Raw genomic sequence first — 23,550 nt, forward strand, 5'->3', positions numbered from 1 at the left:
GCAGGGCTCAACTCCTTCATGTCCCTGGCCAGCCACAGGCTCACCTCCCTTCCCTCCGCTGTGCCCAGGAGCGTGGTGGCCTTTAACCCCAGCGCAGGCCAGCCAGGAATGTACGCTACCCGTTCCCAGCTCCCCCAAAGCTCGAAGACGCTGGAGGCCAGAAGGGACGCGAGGCACAGCACCACTGGGGGCGGGGTGAAGAGACCCAGCCCTAGCTATACGGGAATCGGGATGCGATAACTGGCTGAGAACTGCGGGCCAAGACAGGGTTCTCGCCCCTTGTTTGAGCCCTACGCCCTCCACAGCAGTTGGATGACAAGACCGACGTGCGGCAGCCAATGCTCCTAGTTGGCTCAATTTGAGTACCGCTTGCAGGCACCGCCACGTGGCCCGCTTCTCAACGCGCGCTTCTCTACGAGAGCGCCCAGGTCCCCGGATGGCGGGGGTGCACAGTGACCAGCTCCTTCTGGGCACCGCGCCCCTAGAGCGCATTTCCTCTGCTCAGCATGAGGCCCGCCGAACCGCCATGGCGCGCCTGGAAGTCGCTAAGTTTGGGAGACGCGCGTACGGCGACGGCTCCTCAGGGTTCGGAGACAGCCACGACCCTGAGTCTCGTGCGTCCCCAGGGATAGGCGCGCAGACAACGCGGGGTGCGCCCACTCGACCCTGCTGCGGTGTCCTTGTCCAGCCCACCTCTCCCATCAGGTGGTCTCCGGCTGCGCGATCCCGCAGGGCGGGAGCGTCGGACCCACGGACCCCGTTCCTTGCCACTCGCAAGCCCATGGGAGGGGGCTTCCCACAATGCCCAGCGAGCTCCAGCCCGCACTTCCGCTGTCCGGCCCCGCGGGGGGGCGGTGGGCCGCCGGAGCACCGGCGGCTACTCGGCCCCGGCCAGTCCGCTGCGCCCTGCCGCCGGAGCGGGGGGCGGGGCCGGCAGGCGGGGGCGGGGGCGGGGCCGGGGCGGTGGCCGAGGCCAGGGCGCAGCGCGGGCCAATCAGCGGCGGCCGGGCGCGCGCCGGGGGCGGGGTCAGGGTCCGCGGGCGGGGCGCGCGGGGGCCGCGGGGCTGGAGCGGCGCGGGGGCGCGCGCCGGCCTGACGGACGGACGAACGGACGGGCGGGCGGACCGAGCCACCCGGGCGAGCGCGCAGCTCGGACCCTCCCGGACGTAGCGCTCGCCGGTGGCCGCGCGATCACCGGTCCGCGGCCACGGCGCCCGCTCGCGCCGGCGCCCCATGGGGTCACAGGTAAGCTGCGCCAGCTTCATTGTCCGCGCGGCCGGGCTGGCGCACCACGCCGGGGCCGGGGCCGAAGCCCTGGCCGGAGCCTGGGCCGGGGCGGGGGCCGGGCAGCTGCAGCCCTGGCTGCTGTGAGCCAGGGCGCGCCCCCGCCCTGCCACCGGCCCCGCCCCGTCCCGCCTCGCGGGGGCGCCCTCCTGGGGGCGATGGCGCCCGGGGACGAGGCGGACGGAGACCCAGGCCCGTGGGGCCATTGCCCGAGTGGCGTGGGCGGGGCGGCGCGGCGCGGCAGGTTCCCGCGGGGCTGATCCCGGAGGCGGTCGCGGCGCCGAGCTGCCCTACCCCTTGGCCCCCTGGCACCTCCGGCAGCCACTGCGACCGCCGGGGTCCCTCTTCGTCACCTTCGGAAGGGGAATTTTCCAGCTGGTAATTTCTGCTGCGTCAACGCCTGGCCCCAGGAGGCAGCCCAGGGGCGTCCCTGCGCCCCCCGCCCGTGCCGCCCTGTGCGTCCCCCGCCCGCGCAGCAGAGCCGCACCCGGACCCGCCCGCGCCGAGTTTGCCAAGAGTCAGAACTGTGGGACGTGGGCCCTGGGGGTCTTGGGGGTCATTGTCTCCCCAGAAGTCGAAAGCCGGTCGTTTTAGATTTCCATTTTAATCATGGGCCAAACTGGGGTGTAGGGCCTTCCCGGTGCTGTGGAGAGGGGAGCGCAGATGAGACGCGGCGCTCGGAGCGCACGGTGCGCGCAGGGGAACCCGGTCCGCTACGAGTCGCGTCTTTGTTTCCCAGTAAATAGACCTGTCAGTTTCACAGGTTAGCGAGTGTCAGTGTCCGACAACTCAACTCCGAGGGTAAAACCGGAATTTTCTGCACCATGGAGAGGGTTCTGGCTAGTTGGGGGATTCCCTGGTATGGCTAGCGATTTCAATATTAGTAGGCGGAACCAGCCATACACAATAGGACTGAATCCGGGAGCCCGGGGGAACAAGCTGAATGGGGCGAAGGACAGATAATTTCTAACCCAAAGAAATATAAACAGAAGAAAGTTTGACCGAAATTCTCGGTGAATTTCCTCCGGCTCTCAACGCTACAAACGCGGAGCGAGCATTTAGTGAAGGTTACAGTGACAAGATTGTTATCAGCCCGTTTAAAGAAATGCTAATTGGAAAATGGACTTAGTGAACTGTCTGGGCACTGACACCTGTGCACGGAGCATTCCTGTGGGTGCATAGTCTCGCTTGTAGAACGTTGGATTGAATCCATCCTCTAGGCTAACTTCCCATTTGGGTGCAGATTCGCGAATTCCGCTCTTGCTGGTCCTTGTCTTGCCTGTGCAAGGCAGTGTTTCCACTCGGCAAGAGAATAGTTTGTTCACCAAAAGGAAATTTATGGAAGGGTTTCCACGAGAATAATGAAACAAAGTTTATTATAGTAGAAGTTCTCCGTTTTGGTATATTTTGTGATGTTAGGTACTTTGAACTGTAAAGTTTAGGATACATCTCCCATATTATTGCAGAAAAGATTAAGTAAATGATAGTGGTACTTAGGCAGAAGTTATTGCAGATAAAAGTTTTGCATTGTCTTTGAAAATCTTGTAATTGTTCTCTTATTTTTTTTTTCTGAACGGAAACGACGTTGGGGGTTATTGCTAGTTTTCTCTTTACAATAGTAGAAAGAACTCACTTTGCGTTTCTAGAAATTCAAAACTCAGTCTCGCCTCAGGCGTGCCCGAAGACAACATTTAATTAAGCTTCTCACTGGCACTACCTTGAATGTAAGAATTTTGCTTTGCTTAGATAATTTCTATTCTTGTTCCATTGCTTTATGTAAATGTAAAGTTGTCCTGTGTCCAGACCCCAATCTGCCACTGCTGACACCCAGTACCCTGCACCAGCTATGCCAGGGTCAGGCCAGTTCTGTTCACTTCCCTGTAACTTCTGGTGCTCCTTAGACAACAACAGAGAAACCAGGACATGCACATCAAGAAATGGAGAAAATGCTTCAAAGATTCGTAGAAAATGCCTGAAAATGTGGGGGATCTGTTACTGCTGAAGATGTCTTATTTACAAATACTGCTAAACTGAATTATGTTTTAACAGTGAACTTCCCAACTTTCTCCTTGTGTGGGAGTTTTCAAATTAAGGGAAATTGGGCCACTCTGTCCCTGTGGTCTGGTTTCTGGGGCACTGATCAGCTGCTGTACTGTACTCCATGAGGTCTTAGACCAGCCTCTGAGAACCGAAGAGGCCCATTTAGTGTATCTGGCAGGAAAATACTTGCACTAGTTCCTCACAGTGCAGTCTCTTGTGGTACTTAGGCACCCTCTTAGCTGTGAGTGAGAAGAAACTTTTAGAAACAGTTGTCTCCATTTAATTTACATACCTGCCTTAAGCAGCCTGTTTTAGGAGCTTCATGTTTTGTTTTTCTCATTTGTTGAAAAAAAAAAAAGTAAGCCTTTTATTCTGCTCTAAAAACATATTCTAATTTAAATTCTCTTGAGTAATGGTGGATTGTTAAAAATTTCGCTTTGAAGCTAGGGCGGTGGTGGGTGGTGCTGCTGCCTTTACTCCCAGCATTTGGGAAGCAGAGATAGATGAATCTCTAAGTTTGAGGCCAGCCTGGTCTACAGAGTGAGTTTTCGGACAGCCAGGGCTACACAAAGAAACCCTGTCTTAAAAAAAAAAAAACAAAAAAAAAAAAAAACTTAAAATTTCAATTTGAATCTATCCTCTGGCTAGGAGTGGTTGGAAATTTTTCTTCCTAGAGTTTGCTGAGTGGCCTGACCCCTAAAAATAAACAGATAAGGGAAATGTTCTATTAAGACCAAAAGACAAGTTGTTGAAACTCTGCCAACTTGTTCCAGTCATGATTTTCTGTCTTCTTGCTGCTGCTCTGTCTTTGGCCCGACCACTTCTGGTCTTGGGCTTGTCATGAGAGCTGGACTCTGAGAATATGGAGTTGGCAGATTAGCTCTTTTCTTTTCTTCCTTTCTCCTCCCCCTCTTATTTTTTGAGATAGGATTTTACTCTTTAGTCCAGGATGACTTCAGACTTTGCATGTAGCTTAGGTTGACTTCAAATTTGAGACAGTTTTCCTCACAGTTTTTTAAATGCTAGAATTATAGCTGTGAGCCTGCACCCAGTCTTTTCTTTTTGTTTTGTTATGTTTTTTTGAGACAAGGTTACATATAGTCCAGGCTGGCCACAAACCCACGATGTAGCTAAGGATGCCGTTAACCTCCTGATCTTTTGCCTCCGACATCGTGTGTATTCTATACCGAAAGAGGACACCATCAAGCTTGGCTTTCCTGCCATAATTGCTTAACCACCTTTTATTTCCCTTAGGCTTGTGCTCTGGTTTACTAGCGGCGTGTGCCTGATGGCATCGCTTCAGGGTAGAAAGAGGAACACTTTCTGACAGGTCATTCTGTGAACGACGGAAAGGAAAGCAAAATAAGTTGGATTTGACCTAAGTCTGATTTATATAAGATTTTATGTTGACTAATTGAATTTCAGAGTTTCATCAGTGACATTTAGCTTTGATTTATATTTTTAAGTTACTAAGCATTTTCTTTTATTTTTATTCATTTACTTTTTAAAACAAGGTTTCCCTGTGTAGCACTGGGATTAAATTTATGTGCCACTACCACCAAGCAACTGAGTATTTTAAAAATATAATTTGTTTTTTTTGTTTTTTTGTTTTTGGTTTTTCGAGACAGGGTTTCTCTGTGGTTTTGGAGCCTGTTCTGGAGCTAACTCTTTTTTTTTTTAAAAGATTTATTTATTATGTATACAGTGTTCTGTCTGTCTGTATGCTTGCTGGCCAGAAGAGGGCACCAGATCTCATTACAGATGGCTGTGAGCCACCATGTGGTTGCTGGGAATTGAACTCAGGACCTCTGGAAGAGCAGTCAGTACTCTTAACCTCTGAGCTATCTCTCCAGCCCCCTGGAGCTAACTCTTGTAGACCAGGCTGGTCTCGAACTCACAGAGATCCGCCTGCGTCTGCCTCCCGAGTGCTGGGATTAAAGGCGTGCGCCACCACCGCCCGGCTTAAAAACATAATTTGGATTAAAACAATTACTAACCTAGTTATCAGAGTAGCAAGTTAGGAAGCGCCAGTATGTTTTTCAGCAGCACAGGCTGAGATTTTTGTGTTCCGACAGATGTGCTTTCTGAGATGTGTTAGCAGACATTCTGGTTTTCCTTCCTTCGTTCCCCCCCCCCTTCAGTTTTTGAGGCATGGTTTTGCTATGTAGCCCATACGGGTGTGGAACTCAAGATCCTCTGTCTTCTGGACGCTGGGATCAGAGATACATTCCCCATCATGCCTGTCCTCAGGGTTTCTTTTTTTTTTTTTTTTTTTTTTGGTTTTTCGAGACAGGGTTTCTTTGTGGTTTTGGAGCCTGTCCTGGAACTAGCTCTTGTAGACCAGGCTGGTCTCGAACTCACAGAGATCCGCCTGCCTCTGCCTCCCAAGTGCTGGGATTAAAGGCGTGCGCCACCACCGCCCGGCTTCCTCAGGGTTTCTTATGACTGTTTTTTGGCATTCAGAACCTGCTATGGAGACCTTGGGTCAGTCTGGGACCACAACTGACAATAAATGCCAGTGAGAAACATCTCAGAGAATGCAGGCAAGATGAGGAGTGTAGTGTGAGCTGAGGGCCTGCTTTTCGTCCTGCCCGGCTCCTGCACGGCTAGCTTTACACCAGAAATAATTACACGGAAACTATATTCTTTTAAACACTGCTTGGCCCATTTCTATTCATGTGTGTAGCACCCCAAGGTGTGCTTACTGGGAAGATTCTAGCCTACGTCCATCCTGGGTCAGAGCTTCATCGCGCCTGCTCTGGAGAGGAGAGCATGGCGTCTGTCTCTCAGAGGAGCTGCCCTGCATCTGAGCTCACTTCCTCTTCCTCCCAGCATTCTATTCTGTCTACTCCACCCACTTAAGGGATGGCCTATCAAATGGGCCAAGGCAGTTTGTTTATTGACAAATGACCTTCCTCCATCAGAGGAGAGGTCTTGGAGTTTCTACAGGTACCCTGAGGAAATGACCTTCAGCATCTCACTCAGGACTGGCACCCAGTTAGCTGTGTCTTCCTCTGCTTTGTGGATATTGGATTGCTGGTGAGAGCTGGTAGATCTAGGACAGAAAGGTACTGGGCATGAGATGTGACCTTTCATAGCTTGTCTTCTGCACACAAGCCCTTCCTGTGGGTGACATGGTTGGTTCTGCAGGTGCCCAGGCGGTATACTGAGTTTCTTCTACGTTTCTGCCAGTACTTCTTAACTTCTGGCTGTCTTTTCAATTGCCCACAAAATAGAAAAGATGCAGAAATTTACATGAATGATGTATTTTAAAAGGTATCTTGCTGGGCAGTGGTGGAGCTCACTTTTAATTCCAGCATTTGAGAGACAGAGGTAGGCAGTTCTCTGTGAGCCTGATCTATAGAGTGACTTCTAGCACAGGCTCCAAAGCTATACAGAGAAACCCTGTCTTGAAAAGCAAAACAAAACAAAACAAAATCTTAAGGAGGCTGGAGAGATGGCTCATGGCTCAGTGGTTAAGAGCACTGACACCCAGGTTTGATCTCCAGTGTCCATATGGTGGCTCACAATCATCTGTAACTCCAGTTCTAGGAGATCAAACTCCTTCTTCTGGCCCTCAAAAGCATCAGGTATGAAAGTGGTACACATACATATATGAAGGAAAACACACCCATGCACATAAAATTTTTTTAATATAAATTTATTATATATATATAGTGTTCTGCCTTCATATATGCCTGCAGGCAAGAAGAGGGCACCAGATCTAATTATGGATGGTTATGAGCTACCATGTGGTTGTTGAGAATTGAACTCAGGCCCCCTGGAAGAGCAGCCAGTGCTCTTAACCACTGAGCCATCTCTCCAGCCCCGCACATAAAAAAATTTTAAAACTTATCTTAATTTAGTCAGACATGGTGGCATGTGCCTTTTGCTGTGTACAATTTCAGTGGAGTTGTGGTTGCTGAATGTTATTCAGTCCGTGAGATCTCAGGATGGTCATCCCGGGAGGTTTACGTCTGGCTTGATACTGTCTTGTCTTCACTGTATACCCATTGAAAATGAGCCGTAAAGGGAAAGTGGTCCACAGTCTTGGTGCTCAAAATAGGTCTGTTCTGTGCTCTCATTCTATCCCATTTAAAGCTCTGAAGCCTGTGAGTGGCAGTATGCTTTTATTTAGGAAGTTCAAAGCCAGTTTGGGAATTTCTGAAAGAAGAAATTACTTATCTTCATTTGAAGATGAGGACAAACTGGGAACAATTTGCTGGTACAACTGACATTCTTCATTTTACAATTTTAGGCAGAATCTGTGACCTTCTAAATACTTGTATTTTCTTTTATTTCAAGGGGACCTGCTAAACCTCAAGGTGATCTTGATGTTTGGACTTTTTGTATATGATTGTACCCTTCCAGGAAGCCTGCATAAGACTCTACACTGAATGTCTGGTCATGAGGAAGCCTTGGGTCACCTAAGGCTCTGCTGCGTTCAAAATCTCTCTTTTCAAATGCAACTTTGTCATTAATAGTAGCCATTCCTTGGCCAGCATTCCCTCATCCCCACAGCAAAAGGGATGGTCACAGAGAGTGAGTGCCCAGAGTTCCAGACACCAAAGGTCAGAATGACACTGGGACAGAGGAGGGGAAGATGCAGAAAGGAAAACGGTGTTCTGGGGAACATGGGGCCGTGGTTGAAGTGTCCTGGAATAATGTCTTTTTCTTCTTCATGTATTCATGCTCTTGGTGGGATGAATTTTTGTGGCTGCTGTGCATGTAGCATATAGGTACTATGAATACATTGTATTTTCACATTTTCAATGTATTGTATTGTATATAGTTTGTGAGTTCAGAGTATGGGTGCTAATATGTGAGTGATGTTAATGTGAATGCCTGTGTGGATGGTATTTGGTGTGCACACTTTGTGAGTGCTGTGTATGCAACATGTGAGTGCTATGAGTTCGTGTATGGCAGCATATGTACTGTGCTCATATGTGCAGTACGATAAGTATCTTGTGTGCCCTGTATTGGTACTGTGTGTGGATATGTAGATGCTGTGTATGTGTTTTGAAGACATGTGTACAGTGTGTGGATACTGTAGGCACAGAGTGTGGGTGCTGTGAGTGTCACTGTTTTCCTTCATTGACTGGTGCTTGTTCCTGAAAACATGGTTTCAGATCCAGCATGGGAGTATGAAGAAGCTGCCAATCCTGATGTATTGCTGAGCCTGGTCTTGTGGGCCATTAGTGAACCCAAAGGCTTGTAAACCCAGTCTTCTGCATTCTGATTGGGCCTCAGAAGCCACTGCATCCCTCAGACTTGTTTTTCATATTTGTACATGTCAGCTCTGGGGACGTTTCCAAGGCTTTCAGCAAATTCCCATTTGGGATCTATGTCCCACAGGAAGGGGTTGCACCCTGGCAAGTGTTTGGGGGTCACTTCAGGACATTAGACTGCAGCCGGGAGGTGCTCAACCGTCCGTGCCCCTCCTTCCTGGCTTCCTCTACCTACAGAGTCATTATGGCAGCTGCTCTGTGCAGGATGTCAACCTCCCAGCTCTTCTCATTGTGCCAGTTCCAGTGGATCAGCTTCCTCCGTCTATGCCTGCGGTGTCAACAGCGCTGAGAATTCCCTGTACACTGGAGTTGAGGGCATGGTTCTCCCATAGACACTTCAGGAGAGAAAGTTAGAGTTTTTGGCTCTTGCTGTGCTCACCAAGTGAGGAGATTTTCCTGGGCATCCCATGGTCTTGTGTTCTGAGAACTTAGAGTAATATGAAGATACTGCTTCCTGGGATTACTAACCCTGAATCCACTTGTATGAAGGGAGACTAAGAGAGTTAGGATATTTAAAACACACAGGTGGTGGTGGAGCACACTTTTAATATCAGCACTTGGGAGGGAGAGGCAGGCAAATCTCTGTGAGTTCAAGGTCAGCCTCGTCAACAGAGCGAGTTCCTGGACTGTCAGGGCAACGCAGAGAAACGCTGTCTTGGGGAGAAAAAAAAAGAAATATCTAATTGTTGAGTGTCATTAATCTCAACCCTTTCATTTGTTTCAGGCAGGAGCATCCGTTATTTAATGTGTGTGTGTGTGTGTGTGTGTGAGAGAGAGTGTTTTGTTTTTTGTTTTTTTTGGGCGGGGGGGGGGGGTTTCTCTGTGACTTTGGAGTCTGTCCTGGAACTCGCTCTGTAGACCAGGCTGGCCTTGAACTCACAGAGATCCACCTGCCTCTGCTGGGATTAAAGGCCTTCACCACCCCTGCCAGCATTGCTTTTTTTGTTTTTTTGTTTTAATGTGTGTGTGCGTGCACACATGTTTGCAGGTATATGTGGAAGTCAGAAGTTAACCTGTACTGTATCTCTGAGCCCAGACCCTTTGAAGAACATTGTAGGGATCTACTTTCCAGCCTTACTATAAAAGTGCTCAGTGAGAATTTGCTGACTGAGGTCATGTGGGTTCGAGGTGAAGATTACTAATACCAACCAGGCAGTAGTGGTGCACACCTTTAATCCCAGCACTTGGGAGGCAGAGACAGGCACACCTCTGTGAGTTTGAGGCCAGACTGGTCTACAGAGTGAGTTGCAGGACAGGTTTCAAAGCTACAGAGAAACCCTGTTTCAAAAAACCAAAAATAACACCATCTCAGTTTGTGTTAGATAGGGTGCCATTTGTAAAGGTGCCCACTTAACTTTCTGTACTGCTTTTTTTAAATTTTTTTTTTTGAGATAGGGTTTCTCTGTAGCTTTGGTCCTGGAACTCACTCTATAGACCAGCCTGACCTCAAACTCACAGAGATCCCCCTGCTTCTGCCTCCTGAGAGCTAGGATTAAAGCTTTCAGTATTGTTTAAGAGCAACTACAAGTTACTTCATGGATCCATCCTCCCTCCCTCCTTCCCTTCTCTCTTTCTTCCTTCCTTCCTTCCTTCCTTTCTTCCTTCCTTCCTTCCTTCCTTCCTTCCTTTCTTTCTTTCTTTCTTTCTTTCTTTCTTTCTTTCTCTTTCTTTCTTTCTTTCTTTCTTTCTTTCTTTCTCTCTTTATCTCTTTATCTCTTTTTCTTTCTTTTTGATATTTTGGAAGCCAGAAGTCCAAGATCAAAGTTTCATCAAGTTATCTCCACTGTGGCCCAGGAGAGATCTCATTTCTCCCAGAATCAGGTATTGGTACTTGTTCTTCCTTTATAGACTTGTTTCTCCATTCTCTGATTTCATCTTCATGTGACCTTTCCCATTGTGTGTCTGTGCACAGGGACACCAGTCATAGTGTTTTAGATCCACTCTACTGTATGAGGAACTTCTCAACTTGACCATGCCTACAGAAACCTTTTTTCCAAATGAGGTCCCATTTAAAACTGCTGGAGGTCAGAGCCTCCACAGACCTGTTCAGCTCTGACACTTTTCCCACATAGACTTTGCTCAGTCAAGCATTTATCAAGGCCTCTCCAAGTGTTACTAGCTGTCACCTTCCTCAGCTATGATATCCTTGATAGTCTTGTTATTCACAACAGAGATGGCAAGTTAGCAGCAAATCAGCTAATATGTACTGTGAACCTGCACATGTCCCAAGCCTGAGGCAAGAGGGTTTTCAGCTTGGGGGTTAGCAGTGAACAGTGAGCCAGACACTGTGGTGAGGGTAGCAATGACGTAAAGACAGATTGGAGTCTCTTTAGTGACAGGACAGGACCCTGGAAGGAGATGCAGCAGAGGAAGGAGCAAGGACAAGATTGACATTCTGGGTGTGATGAGAAGCGGAGACCAGAGTACTGGCAAGCAATTGGGAGGCCACTGAGCTATTGAGGCTATGCATGTATCCCCAAAGAAGGCTTTGGGTCTCCATATTTGTTGTGCTACCTCATTTGTTCCCATCTGTGCTACCAGATCATATTAGGGTCCTGGCTCTTTCTCTTCCTTGGGCAGCAGATAAGTCCTTGCGGCCTCTTTCAGAAAGCATTTTGTGGGAATGTGTATGTGGTGGTGGGGCTCAAACCTGTGGCCATGACATATACTAGGCAAGTGTTCTGTGACTAAACAGGGCCTCCAGCCCCAAAAAGGCATTTGAAATATTTTCCCTGGAAATGAACAGCAAATCCTGAAATACAGTTATGGAAACATGGAAAGATTTGGCTTATGATATAGAAACATTAATTTCGTTGTGTGATGTATTTGACACTCAGCTTTGAGGATTGCAGATGTACAAGTTGGGGAGGAAAGGGTTCATTTGGCTTACACTTCAGCATTGCTGTTTATCACTGAAGGAAGTCGGGATAGGAACTCAAAACAGGGCAGGATCCCAGAGACAGGAGCTGATGCAGAGGCCATGGACGGGAGCTGCTTACTGGCTTGCTCCCCATGGCCTACTCAGACCGCCTTTGTATACAACCTAGGAATTGAGGCTCCTTCCTCTCTGATGACTCCGTATCAAGTTGATACACAGAACCAGCCAGCACAGTGTTGTAACAAATGCCTTTAATCCCAGTTCTCAGGAAGCAGAGGTAGGCTGATTGATCTCTGGGAGTTCTAGGCTGTTATGGTCTACACAGTTCTAGGCCAGCCAGAGAGTTAATGGTGAGACCCTGACTCAAATAAAAACAACAGAAACAAACAAACAATAAGCCAGTTGTGGTAGCACACATCTATAATCTCATATAATCTCAGCTTTTAGGAGATGAAGACAGTAGGATTAGAATCATCCATAACTATGTAGTAAGCTTGGGGCTAGCTGAGACTGTCTTTTTTTTTTTTTTTTTTTTTTTTTGGTGGCGGAGGTTTGAGATAGGGTTTCTCTGTGGTAACAGTCCTGGCTGTCCTGGAACTCACTCTGTAGACCAAGCTGGCCTTGAAACTCACAGAGATCCACCTGCCTCTGCATCCCAAGTTCCTAAGTGCTAGGATTAGAGGTATGTGCCACCACTGCCCAGCTACACTGATTGGAAAAAAAAAAAAAAAGGAGGAATGGGGCTGGAGAGATGGCTCAGCAGTTAAGAATGTTTGTTGTGCAAGCTTGCCAAACTGAGTTCTATCCCTGAAACTGTAGGAGACATGTAGGTACTTGTGCTCACGGAACCCATGCAAAAGTAGGAGAGAATTTAAAAGGGGGGCATTCCAAGGTACCTGTGGCAGCCATGGTCAGCTGTTGGTCAGCTGTGAGAATGAGTTGTCTGAAATGAACTGTGGTCCAGCTTGCAGCCCTTGTACTGGAGAGATGGATCGCTCTCCCTGAGGTCGCTTTGAGCGTGGCCCTGGCTTGAGGCAGATCCTTCTGCAGATGTGAGTAGGTCTTTCAGAGGGATAAGGCGGATAGAAGATGAAGACCACATCTGTAGAGTCAGGTACCAGGGTAGAAGGAGCCTGCTTGATTACATACTCTTCCAGTTTTGTAAAAGTGACATTTGCTTATACCTTAATTGTGTTAAAAAAATAACTTTAGGCAGGCTGGTCAGATGACTCAATTGTTACAGTTTCTAGCTCCAGGCTTGAAGAATTGAATTTGATTCCCAGAACCCACATGGTGGAAGGAGAGAACCAGGAGAACAGGAAGTTGTCCTCTGACTTCCATAATCATACTGTGGTATAGTGCCCACCCTGCATAAATATGTAACTTTTTAGACTTTAAACTTTTTTGTTCTTTTAGTTTTCCAGCCAGGGTTTCTTTGTGTAGCTCTGACTGTTCTGGAACTTGCACTGTAGACCAGGCTGGTCTCAAACTCACAGAGATCTACCTGCTTCTGCCTCCCAATTGCTGGGATCAAAGGCCAGGTGCGCCACCACCACCTGACAATGTAGATGTTTTTGTATACACAAACGTAGAAAACACGTCCCTGTCACCAACTTCAGTGATTCCTAGGATTCCGCTCTGCTTGTTTCACTTATCACCCTCTTTTTTTCTCAAATAATTGAAAGCAAATCTCAGGCATTTAGTTTTGTCTTTGAGCCCTTTACCCTGTAGGACCAGCATAGCAACACACCTAGAAACCCACTTGCCCCACACTGAGCATGCCCAGGTTGGAGCCCTGTTTTCCAGACTGTCTCATGGTGGGCTGAGGTCTCTGAACTTTCTTTCGTTTCTGGGGAAATTCCCTCTTTGTTGTTGAGGAATCTGTTCTGTGACTTTCGCTGTGTGGGGCTCATAACTTAGTGACCTGGAGTGAGTGTCCTGGATCAGAGGAGCACCAAAGGGAAACAGAAGTACAGATTCACCTGCAATGGGTCAGTCCTTCTTCTGGTATGTAATAATGACATTTTCACCTAAATTCCAATTTAATGTTTGTTTTTTTTTAAGATTTAAATTTATTTGTGTATGTGGTGTGTGTGCAGAGACCAGAGGAGGCTGTCCAGTATCCTGCACTATTGTTCTCTGCCTTACTCATTTGAGAAAGGAACTCTGCCGGGCGGTGGTGGCGCATGCCTTTAATCCCAGCACTCGGGAGGCAGAGGCAGGCGGATCTCTGTGAGTTCGAGACCAGCCTGGTCTACAGAGCTAGTTCCAGGACAGGCTCCAAAGCCACAGAGAAACCCTGTCTCGAAAAACCAAAAAAAAAAAAAAAAAAAGAGAGAAAGGAACTCTTACTGAACCTGGAGCTAAACTGGTGGCCCCCAAATCCAATGGTTCCACAGCCTTGAGGAACAGGCGTGTGCGGACAGGCCTAGCTTTTCACATGGGCTCTGGGAGTTTGAACTCAGGTCCTTAGGCTTGCACAGCAGGGGCGTTTACCTGGAGAGTCGCTTCCTGACTGCCAACTGAATTTCTTTTCCTCCTCTCCCCTCTCCTCTCCTCTCCCCTCCCTTCCCCTCCCCTCCCCTCTTCTTCCCTCCCCTCCCATTTCGTTCCCCTCCCCTCCCTTCTCTCTGTGCATATGTGTGTGTATGCACCTGGCAGTCAATTCTCTTCTTGTACCATGTGGGTCTCAGGGATAGAACTTAAGTGTCAAGGTGGTGGCATCTTTACGCACTGAGCTATCTCATCTGCCCTGGTTTTACTTTTAAAGATAGTGTGCCTTTTATACTTTACCCAGAAGATCTAGAAGCAGTACACTTTTGCCTTTTGTTGTGGGGACTCATGGATTCTTTAAACGAACCATCACCTATGCAATGATAAATCCAAGTTTTAAAATAAATTTAAAAACCTGTTTTCTTTTTAAAAAAATTCTAAATTTGCTGTTGGCTAATAAAGCATAGGAATGTCTTGTGAAATTTTTTTAACCTCAGAAATGTCTCAGTTCTCTCATTTTAAGTTGGTTTCTATTTAATTTTTACAAAAAACCCACAAATTTAGATTTACTTCTCCTTCCCCTTCCCCCTCATCAAAACTAGCTTGTAACTGGCTTTGTAACTCAGGATATTGAATGACCTTCTTCTTCTCCTTCTGAAGCACTGGGATTACAGGAGTGAGTCACTGCACCTGCTCAACCCCCCTGTAGGAGAGATGGATGTCCGGCTAGTGAGGATTTTCTTTTTTTTTTTTTTTTTTTTTTTGGTTTTTTGAGACAGGGTTTCTCTGTGGCTTTGGAGCTTTTTTTTTTTTAAGATTTATTTATTTATTATATATACAGTGTTCTGGCATGTATGCTTGCAGAAGAGGGCACCAGATGTCGTTACAGATGGTTGTGAGCCACCTTGTGGTTGCTGGGAATTGAACTCAGGTCCTGTGGAAAAGCAGTCAGTGCTCTTAACCTCCGAGCCACCTCTCCAGTCTCTGTTTTGTTTTTTAAAGATAGGGTTTCTCTGTTTTTCGTGTTTTTTTTTTTTTCAAGACAGGGTTTCTCTGTAGTTTTGGTGCCTGTCCCGGAACTAGCTCTTGTAGACCAGGCTGGCCTCGAACTCCCAGAGATCCGCCTGCCTCTGTCTCCGGAGTGCTGGGATTAAAGGCGTGCGCCACCACCGCCCGGCTGGTTTGTTTGTTTTTTGAGACAGGGTTTCTCTGTTTAACGCCCTGTCTGTCTTGGAACTTGCTCTGTAGACCAGGCTAGCCTTGAACTCACAGAGGTTCACCTGCCTCTGCCTCCTGAGTACTGGAATAAAGGTGAGCAGTGAGCACTACTACCACCCAGTGACAGGGTTTTTCTATATAGCAGCTTTGGGCGCCCTGGAACTCACTTTGTAGAACAGGCTGGCCTCAGACTCACAGAGATCCATCTGCTTGTGTCTCCTGAGCACTGGGATGAAAGGCATGCACCACCACCACCTGGCTCCTTTGAATCTTTTAATGTATGCTTCTTGTTTTGGAATTAAGACCTATTTTTGCTGTTGGGTTTTTTCCTTCCAGATAAATGGTCTTTATCCATAACAAAGCATACTTATTCAGTTCCTCCAGGATAGTAGAGTTGATGAACTAGACGTGCCACTTGAGGTATAGGGTTTGGTTCTAAGAACGCTGGAACTCGGGAAGTTGAATAGGCTTGAACAGTGTGCCACTGCTACTCTCTGCTCTACCATGGGGCAGAAAGGGAGCTGCCATCTGAGCAGGGAGGAACTGAGTTAAGGAAGTGCCTGACCCTGTGTAAATGTTATTGCTTGCCTGTCTAGGCGTGTTAGTGTCATTGGATATGGAACACCCAGGTGACCCATAGGCCCTCTTTGTAGATCTAAACCATACACTATAAGTTCTGCATGAGCCAAGGCATCCTGACTCTCACACTGCTTTTGGTCTTGGGCACAGGGCTCCCGGAAACCTTGCACCAGACGTGTGGTGAGGGTACATCCTGCCAGAGCTACCCACAGGCTTACAGGGGAATTTCCATCTGTTCTGGGAAGTCAGTGCTTTGGGCAGCGTCTTAGTGAGGAGCAGGTAGGGAAACCAGTCTCTGTCTTCTCAGGAAAGACATTGCCCCATGATGACTTTGGGATTCTAGGTGGCCTGAAGGCTTTTGTGTCAGGGGAGTTTGTGGGTAGTCACAGGTTCAGGCTCTGCCTGGCCTTCCTAGCTTCAGCCCTCACAGGAATAAGGACTGAGGAATCTTCTCCTACTAGTGTTGAGTTTAACCTCCCGGGCACTGACATCCCACTTGTAGCCATATCTTTGGTTTTCTTCATGAATAAGGAACTTACTTTTCCAGGGAAAAGTGTTGAAACAAGTGTCTTGAGTCTGACCAGTAGGATAGGACACACACACAGATATACACACACACAGACGTCTTTTGGTTTCTGTGCAGTTACTCCCATATGGAACTGCTGAGCATCAATACAGACAGCAGTCGGTTGGTCCTCTATTTGGAGACCTCAGCCATTTTCTAATTGTTGGGAATCTGGAAGTTTCTTGCTTTCCCCTGACACACAGTAGTTTTTAGAATAAGGAGGTTTGGGGTTGTTTCCTTTATAACATCGATTACTAAAATTAGAGCCAGTGGGCCAGAGGTTGGGACATGTTGGTGTATTCTGGAATTGACTGATCCAGGACAGGAAGTGTCACAGACTTTAAGTATGTAGGACCTCATATTACTTTTGATTAGCTTCAAAAAATATAGTTAGATCTTTTGGAAATCTTTTCTTAATCTCTCTACTATATTGTTCATTATTTCTTTAAATGTTTATTTAAAGTTTTAACATTAAATTAAGCTAAGATACCAGTTTTAGAATTAGCTTTGATCTTAAAAGAATAAAACAAGCCAGACGGTGGTGGTAAGTCTTTAATCCCAGTGCTCAGAGGCAGAGGCAGGTGGATCTCTGTGAGTTTGAGGCCAGCCTGCTCTACAAAGTGAGTTCCAGGACAGCCAGAGCTGTTATACAGAGAAACTCGGTCTCAAAAAGCAAGCCAACAAAGAATAAAACAAGTTTACAATTGGTAGCACATGCCTGAAGTCCCAGAGATAAAGACAGGAGGATCAGAGATGCTCAAGGCCTCAGCCATCTGTTTGAGTTCAGCATGGCCTACATGGGATCCTGTCTCAGAAAATACAAAGGGCTGGAGAGATGAATGGGTCAGAGGTTAAGATGATGTAACTGCTCTTCCGGAGGACCCATGTCATGTAGCTCACACTCATTGTAACTCCAGTTTCTGGTTGTGGGCACCTGTGCTTATGTGCACCCACTGCTACACAGGCTCATACACACGCATAATTAAAATGATAACAGAAATCTTTTAAAAAAATTTTCAGGAGTTTGATTTACTTTTATTTTATGTACATTGGTATTTGCCCGCAAATATATCTGGATGAAGGTGTCAGATCCTCTGGAACAGGAGTTACAGGCAGTTGTTAGCTGCCATGTGGGTGCCAGTAATTGAACCCAGGTTCTGTGGAAGAGCAGTCAGTGCTCTTAATTGCTGAGCCATCTCTCCAGCCCAATAAAACAAATCTTAAAAACAAACAATAATTTAATCCCAGAAGTCAGGAGGCAGAGGCAGGCAGATCTCTGAGTTTGAGGCCAGCCTGGTCTACAGCAAGTTCCAGTACAACCAAGGCTATAAAGAGAAAACCTGTCTTGAAAAACCAAAACCAAACCAAACAGACAAACAAAAAAACCCGAAATAATAACAAAACAAGGGGGAGGGGATAAACCAGGCTTGCTGGTGTACACTTATAATTCCAGTGTTTCAAAGGTTGAAGCAGGAAAATTGTCATGAGTTTGGGTTCAACCTAAACTACATAATGAGTACCAGGTCTCCTGAGACCTCACAGTAAGATCTTAACTTCAAAGACAAAATGAGAAAGAATGAAGGGACTTGGGGGTTGCCTGGCACCACCCAACTAAAACTACATACGATAATCCTGATGTCCTCCTTTTATCAGTCTTAGGTAGAGCACTGGATGGGTTTGTTCTTACCCAGGAGGTTCAGACCCTGTGGGTAGCTTCTTTGCTCCTCTGACTGTCATGAAAAGGAATGCAGGGTTCTTGGTGCCCGGAACCACTGAAGTATGTACGTTTCTGAAGCAAGAACTGAAAACTGGGGGTGACCCCAGGTAGGCGCCCACAGAGAGCTTTTGGTTCTTGCTCTCCTCAGAAGGACTGGGCTTTCTTGCTCTTACAATTTCTCTCCTTCCTTCATTTTCTCCCTCCCTCCATCTCTCTCTCCCTTTGCATTGGAGCTTTCTATACAGCTTGTGTATACCATGGAAATGGAGGACCCATTGAGAAGCCAGGAATGAAAAAGGATCAGTCTGTGTGAATACCTGTTTGCTCACTGTTCATTCTTTCATGACTGTGATCTGTGAGCACCTGTGTCTGAGAGGCTGTGCCTGTGCATCAGGTCAAACAAGAGGTCAGATGGCTGTGGGTCCATGATAGTGACTCTTGGGTCCTAGACAGGAGAGACTTGGGTCCTCAAGCACGAAAGCATTTCTACAAACAGCATCTGTACAGAAATGGGTTCTTGTGCTTCCAGCTAGTGCAGCTTATCTGACATTCTATTTGAAATCCTTGAACTTCTGATCCTTCTGCCTCTGTCTCCAAGAGCTGGGGTCACAGGTGACGCTGTACTGGTTTATGTAGTACTGAGAATCTAACCTGGGGCTCTGTGCATGCTATGCAAGCACTGTACCAGCCCAGCTACTTTATCAGCTTGTGTGATATCTAAGAAGGGAGAAGTCTCAGCTAGAAGACCTCACCACTCACTTGCAAGCACAATGATCCTAGAATGTATCCAACGTCCTGCAGAATTCTGTTTGAGTCTGAGTGGCCAGGAACTCAAGTCAGCATTTCAAATCACAGCATTTAGCTGTATGGAAATGGGCGTTCACCTTGTTAACCTGATGTTATCTTGTTAAGTGGCTGGCATCTACTTTTTCTTTTGTTATTTTTAAAGCTTTTGGGTATATGTGTGTGTGTTTGAGGCAGTTACATCTCCTGCCAGTACCTTACTGTGCAGCCTGGACTAGGTTGGAACTCAGGCTCTTCCTGCCTCCTCCTCCCAACTGCTAGGATTTTTAGGTATGTGTTACAACATCTGGCTCTGATTAGCTTTCTTTCTGATAAAATCACTCTGCTTATGTCTAAGGCCCTGGAGATGCTCAAAACATGGGGGCTTCCAGTAGAAACTTATTCTTGGCTGGTTCTGTTAGCCAGAGGGCCAGGGTTAGAGTGTGACAGAAACATTCCCTCTGAGGTCCCTGCCTCTGTGGTTTGCAGAGAAAGCATCCTTCCTCTTGTGCATCTGTGTTTTGAGTTCCCCTTTTATAAAGACACTGGTCACATCTGGTTGGGATTGTCATCTCAGTTTGGTCAAATCTATAAAACTCTCTTCCCAAATAAGGTCCCATCCTTAGGTATTGGGTTGATTGAGCAAACCTTTTAGGCAACAACAGATGTTCTCTCACAACAGCCTAACCAATCGTCAACCGTGACTCCTGCCACTGCTTCCCTAGGCCTCCTTGCCACCCAGTGACTACACATTTTCTACTTCAGTTCTTTTCCTTAGTGTAGGTGCTTGACATCTTGTTTTGTTTCTATTAGTGCCTAAAATGGAGTGTTTTGAAATATTCTCAAATGGAAGATTTTAGTATTGCAGGTTTAATGTGAAGAAGGTATTATGGACTTTTGTTTTGTTTTTTTGATCCTAAGTGTATGAGAAAGCCTGTATGGTGTTAGGATATGATCCCCAGACCGAAATGTAACAAGTATCATCAGGAAGCCAGCAGGGCAGGGCAAGGTGGATAGTGAAGCACTGAATACTGGGTATGCTGTCTGCTTCCCGAAACATGAGGCAGGGGCTGACTGTTGGAAGATGTATGCCATCCTTACCCTTCTACATCGATAGATTTGATATAGTTGAGCCTTTGAACTCAAGTATGGTCTAAAGGAAGAGTTATAGGAGGCAGATTCTAGGCTAGAAGGGACATTTGGATCCTGTGGCACTTTCAATACCTTTCTTTCCCATTGCACAAAGAAAAGCAATTTCCCTGAAACAATTTCCTTTCCATCAAAGGGACAAAGCTGGCAATGACATTGTGTAGTCCTAGTTAATGTGACAAGGACAGGGGCCTGTCCTAAGCTTGTCCTTAATCTCTGGGGCCACTTTTCCATGAGTCAGAGCCTGAGTGAGTATGTTCATGGTGTTGGCCAGTGACCTCCCATAGCCCCAGTTGTCTTTGAAGTGATAGATAGCATTCAGCTGAATTCCCATCTTGAGGCTAGAGCCGCAACCACCCTTGATACCTGGCAGCTCTCTTGTCTCCCGGTACATGTTGACCACAGTCCTTCTTGTTCTTATTCTGGGCTGGTGTGTGTTACTGCCACTTGGATGCTTCTAAACCATCCAGGGACATATGCACTGACCCATATGAGATCTATGGAGCAGTTCTACCTGAGCTTTGCAAAGGGGGTTACAGTGGTCCAGAATGGCCACACACACCACTTAGTGATACGACCCTTAGCAGGATGCTGGTTGATCAGTTTTTCTCCATTCCTGGAGGTCCAGGAAAGGCTTGGCCTAGCACTGTAAGGGAGTTGTTTTAGCCCCATTCTCTCCATTAGTGGGAGTCACAGTTTGGAAGGGTGATTCAAGGTTATGAATCTCACAGTGGGGGCTTCTGAAACCACCTACCTCTTTCTGCTGGGGAGCTGGTTCCAGGCTCTCCCACCTCCTCATCACCTCTGTACTGTCTGAACCTCTCTCAGGCTGGCTCTAGCCTTTGCTGGAGTTGGCCTGGCAGATGGGATGGTCTCGATTCCCACCCATTTCCGCTACAGGTTCAGTTGCAACAGAAGGGCTATGGGTACCTGGTCGGAGCTGGATCGTAGAGATGAGAGTTAGAGCTCCACCCTTGCTCTCAGCCAGATGGTCTTTCAGTGGACCTGAACCCTGGGGGCTAAAACAAATCAGGGAAGAAAATTAAATGAACTCTTGACTGGAAAGAAATATTCTTAAAATTTAATCAATACTATCATAAGATGATGAGAAAAGAGAAGCGGTGGTCTGTGTGGAGTGTGCTCTCAGGAGAGGATGTACATAAGACAGGTTGAGAAGGGAGGAACAAGGTACCCCAGGCATGAGAAGTCAGGAATGCATCAGAGGGAACTGAGAAAGGGTAGCACCAAGAGGAAGAAGGAAGGGCAAGGAGGGGCCAGTGGCATATGGGGAAGAAGAGTGGGCGGGCATCAGGTACAGGTTTATGTTTCAGATCACATTGGCTGCAAAGTGGAAGCAAAGTTCTCCACTGTGAGATGAACCAGTTTCTGTTCCCAGGAGGAAATGTGGGTGAGGTCCCTGTCTCACTGTCTTATGATGGTTAGTCAGTTAATGCATTTGGAGTATTTCCTTCCACTCAGGAGTTCATTTAATTAATTCTCTCTCCTCTCTTTTTCTCTCTCTTTCCCTTCCTCTCCCTCTCTTTCTCTGCCAACCTCTCTCTCCAGCTTTGAACTTAACATAGAGCCCAGGCTGGATTCAGATTTTGAATCCTGTCCCACCTCCTGAGTACTAGGATTGTGGGCATTCGCTACCGTGCCTGATGCTCGTTTAGTTTTCTTCATACAACGGTGAGCTGTACTAATGCCATGTGGTAGAATTCACTTCATGCAGCAATGCCATGTCAACTTGTGGTTTCATCTTGTGTTGTTAGAAGAAAAATAAGCCGTCTCAATATCTCAGTGTGTGGAGAGTGTTGAGGCAGTCCAGGGCTACTTGGCTTTTGGTGTGAGACATACAGGACTATATGTACAGGAGTTTTTTTTCTGGGAAAGAGTAAGCAGGGCAGCCTTTGCCTTCCCTGTATTGGGTGTCTACTTGGTAGGAGTATCGTGTGACTGTCATAGCGCCATAAACTGAATTTGTGAGCAACAGAACTTTCTTCTCTCTTGGTCCTAGAGGCTGCGTTCATGAGAGTGCTGGGAATTTTGTTCCTGAGCCTGTGGCACAGCAGAGTCCTCACAGGGTACTCTTTTTCTTCTCAAAAAGTCATCAGTTGTGGGATTAGGAGCCTATGCTGATGGCTTTACCTAACTAGTTACATCTGGATGACCTATTTCCAAATATGGTCAAATTCTGTGGCATTTACATAGGAAGTTTGGGGGGCACAAAACAACCTGTCACATGACAGCTGATCCTTTGAATGCTCAAGTACAGAACTCTACAAAACTTAACCTTTGCCAGATAGAGTAGAGTGCCTGTCACCTTGGCACTTGCTAGGTTAAGATAGGTGGGTGCACACCTTTTATCTTGGCATTCAGGGGGCAGAGGCAGGTGGAGCTCTGTGAGTTTGAGGCCAGCCTGGTCTACAAGAGCTAGTTTCAGGACAGCCAAGGCTACACCAAGAAACCCTGTCTCAAAAAACAAAACAACAAACAAACAAACAATTACCAACAAAAAAATTAAACGAGTAGGTATTGATGGGGTGTAGCTCAGCTGTGACTATCCATGAGGCCCTGGGCTTTGATCAGCTATATTGAAGTGTATGTACACAGCAACTGCACTTCCGTAAAGTGCAATTTGATGATTCTCTATTCTAACACACATTTCATATGAGTTTTTTCATTTTTCTCTTCCTCATTTTACCTCAGTCCTGGACACCCACCTACCTCCTTTCTGTCCCCAAGCTTTTCCTGAAGCTCTTCTTGTGAAGGAGCCCGCCCTCCCTCAGTCTAGCGTCCTCAGCTTAGTGCGTCTGTCTATGGCAGGAGCAGTAGGCTGTGTAGCACAGGCCTACGCCAGGGTTGCAGGACCTGCTGATGGCTGTCCTCTCTTTCTATCTGTCTACCTCTCAGTGGGCACTGGGGTTGTTTTCAGATGCAGCTGTTATAACAAGTTCTTGTTCTATAGCCCATGCTGTCCTTGAACTTATGATCTGCCTGTCCCGACCTAAAGAGTTGCCGGATATACAGGCATCTATAACCAGGCTCAGCTTTTCAAGATACTGCCAAATCACTTTTCAAAGTGGCTGTGCCAGTCCACATCTCCCTCAGTGCGGTACAGAGTTTCTTGTTGCTTTCATGTTTGTCCACTCTAGTGAGTGTACAGGGGCCTCTGGTGGTTTACATTTGTATCTTGCTGATGGCTGAGTTAGCCACTGATGTAACTTCTCTGTGCCATTGTTTGTTTGTTTGTTTTTGTTTTTTGTTTTTTTTTTTCTCCGAGACAGGGTTTCTCTGTAGCTTTGGAGCCTGTCCTATAATTCACTCTTAGACCACCTGGCCTCAAACTCACAGAGATCCATCCGCCTGTCTCTGTCTTCTGGGTGCTGGGATTAAAGGTGTGCGTCACCACCACCCAGCTCTCTGGGCCATATTTGCTCAGAATGTTTTTCTCCTTAAAGTTGTACAAAAGTGATCTTGAGAGCAGTCTTGGTATCCATAGCCTCCTCCAAGTCCATGGTGTCTGTGGGTCACTGGCAAAAGAATCCAAATAGTT

The 23,550-nt window shown here is 47.0% G+C and overlaps 1 protein-coding gene across 3 annotated transcripts in view; it reads left to right on the forward strand.

The window, feature by feature from the left end:
• Positions 1-1,104: 1,104 nt before the first annotated feature.
• Positions 1,105-23,550, forward strand: part of Zbtb46 (zinc finger and BTB domain containing 46) — a 69,968-nt gene continuing 47,522 nt past the window's right edge. For all 3 annotated transcript variants that reach the window (XR_009057709.1, XM_057780517.1, XM_057780518.1), the window contains exon 1: positions 1,105-1,245. The gene's annotated coding sequence lies outside the window, so the exon portion shown is untranslated. The remainder of the gene's footprint in view (positions 1,246-23,550) is intronic.

This window comes from Chionomys nivalis, chromosome 9 (assembly GCF_950005125.1).
Source record: "Chionomys nivalis chromosome 9, mChiNiv1.1, whole genome shotgun sequence".
Lineage (NCBI taxonomy): Eukaryota > Metazoa > Chordata > Mammalia > Rodentia > Cricetidae > Chionomys > Chionomys nivalis.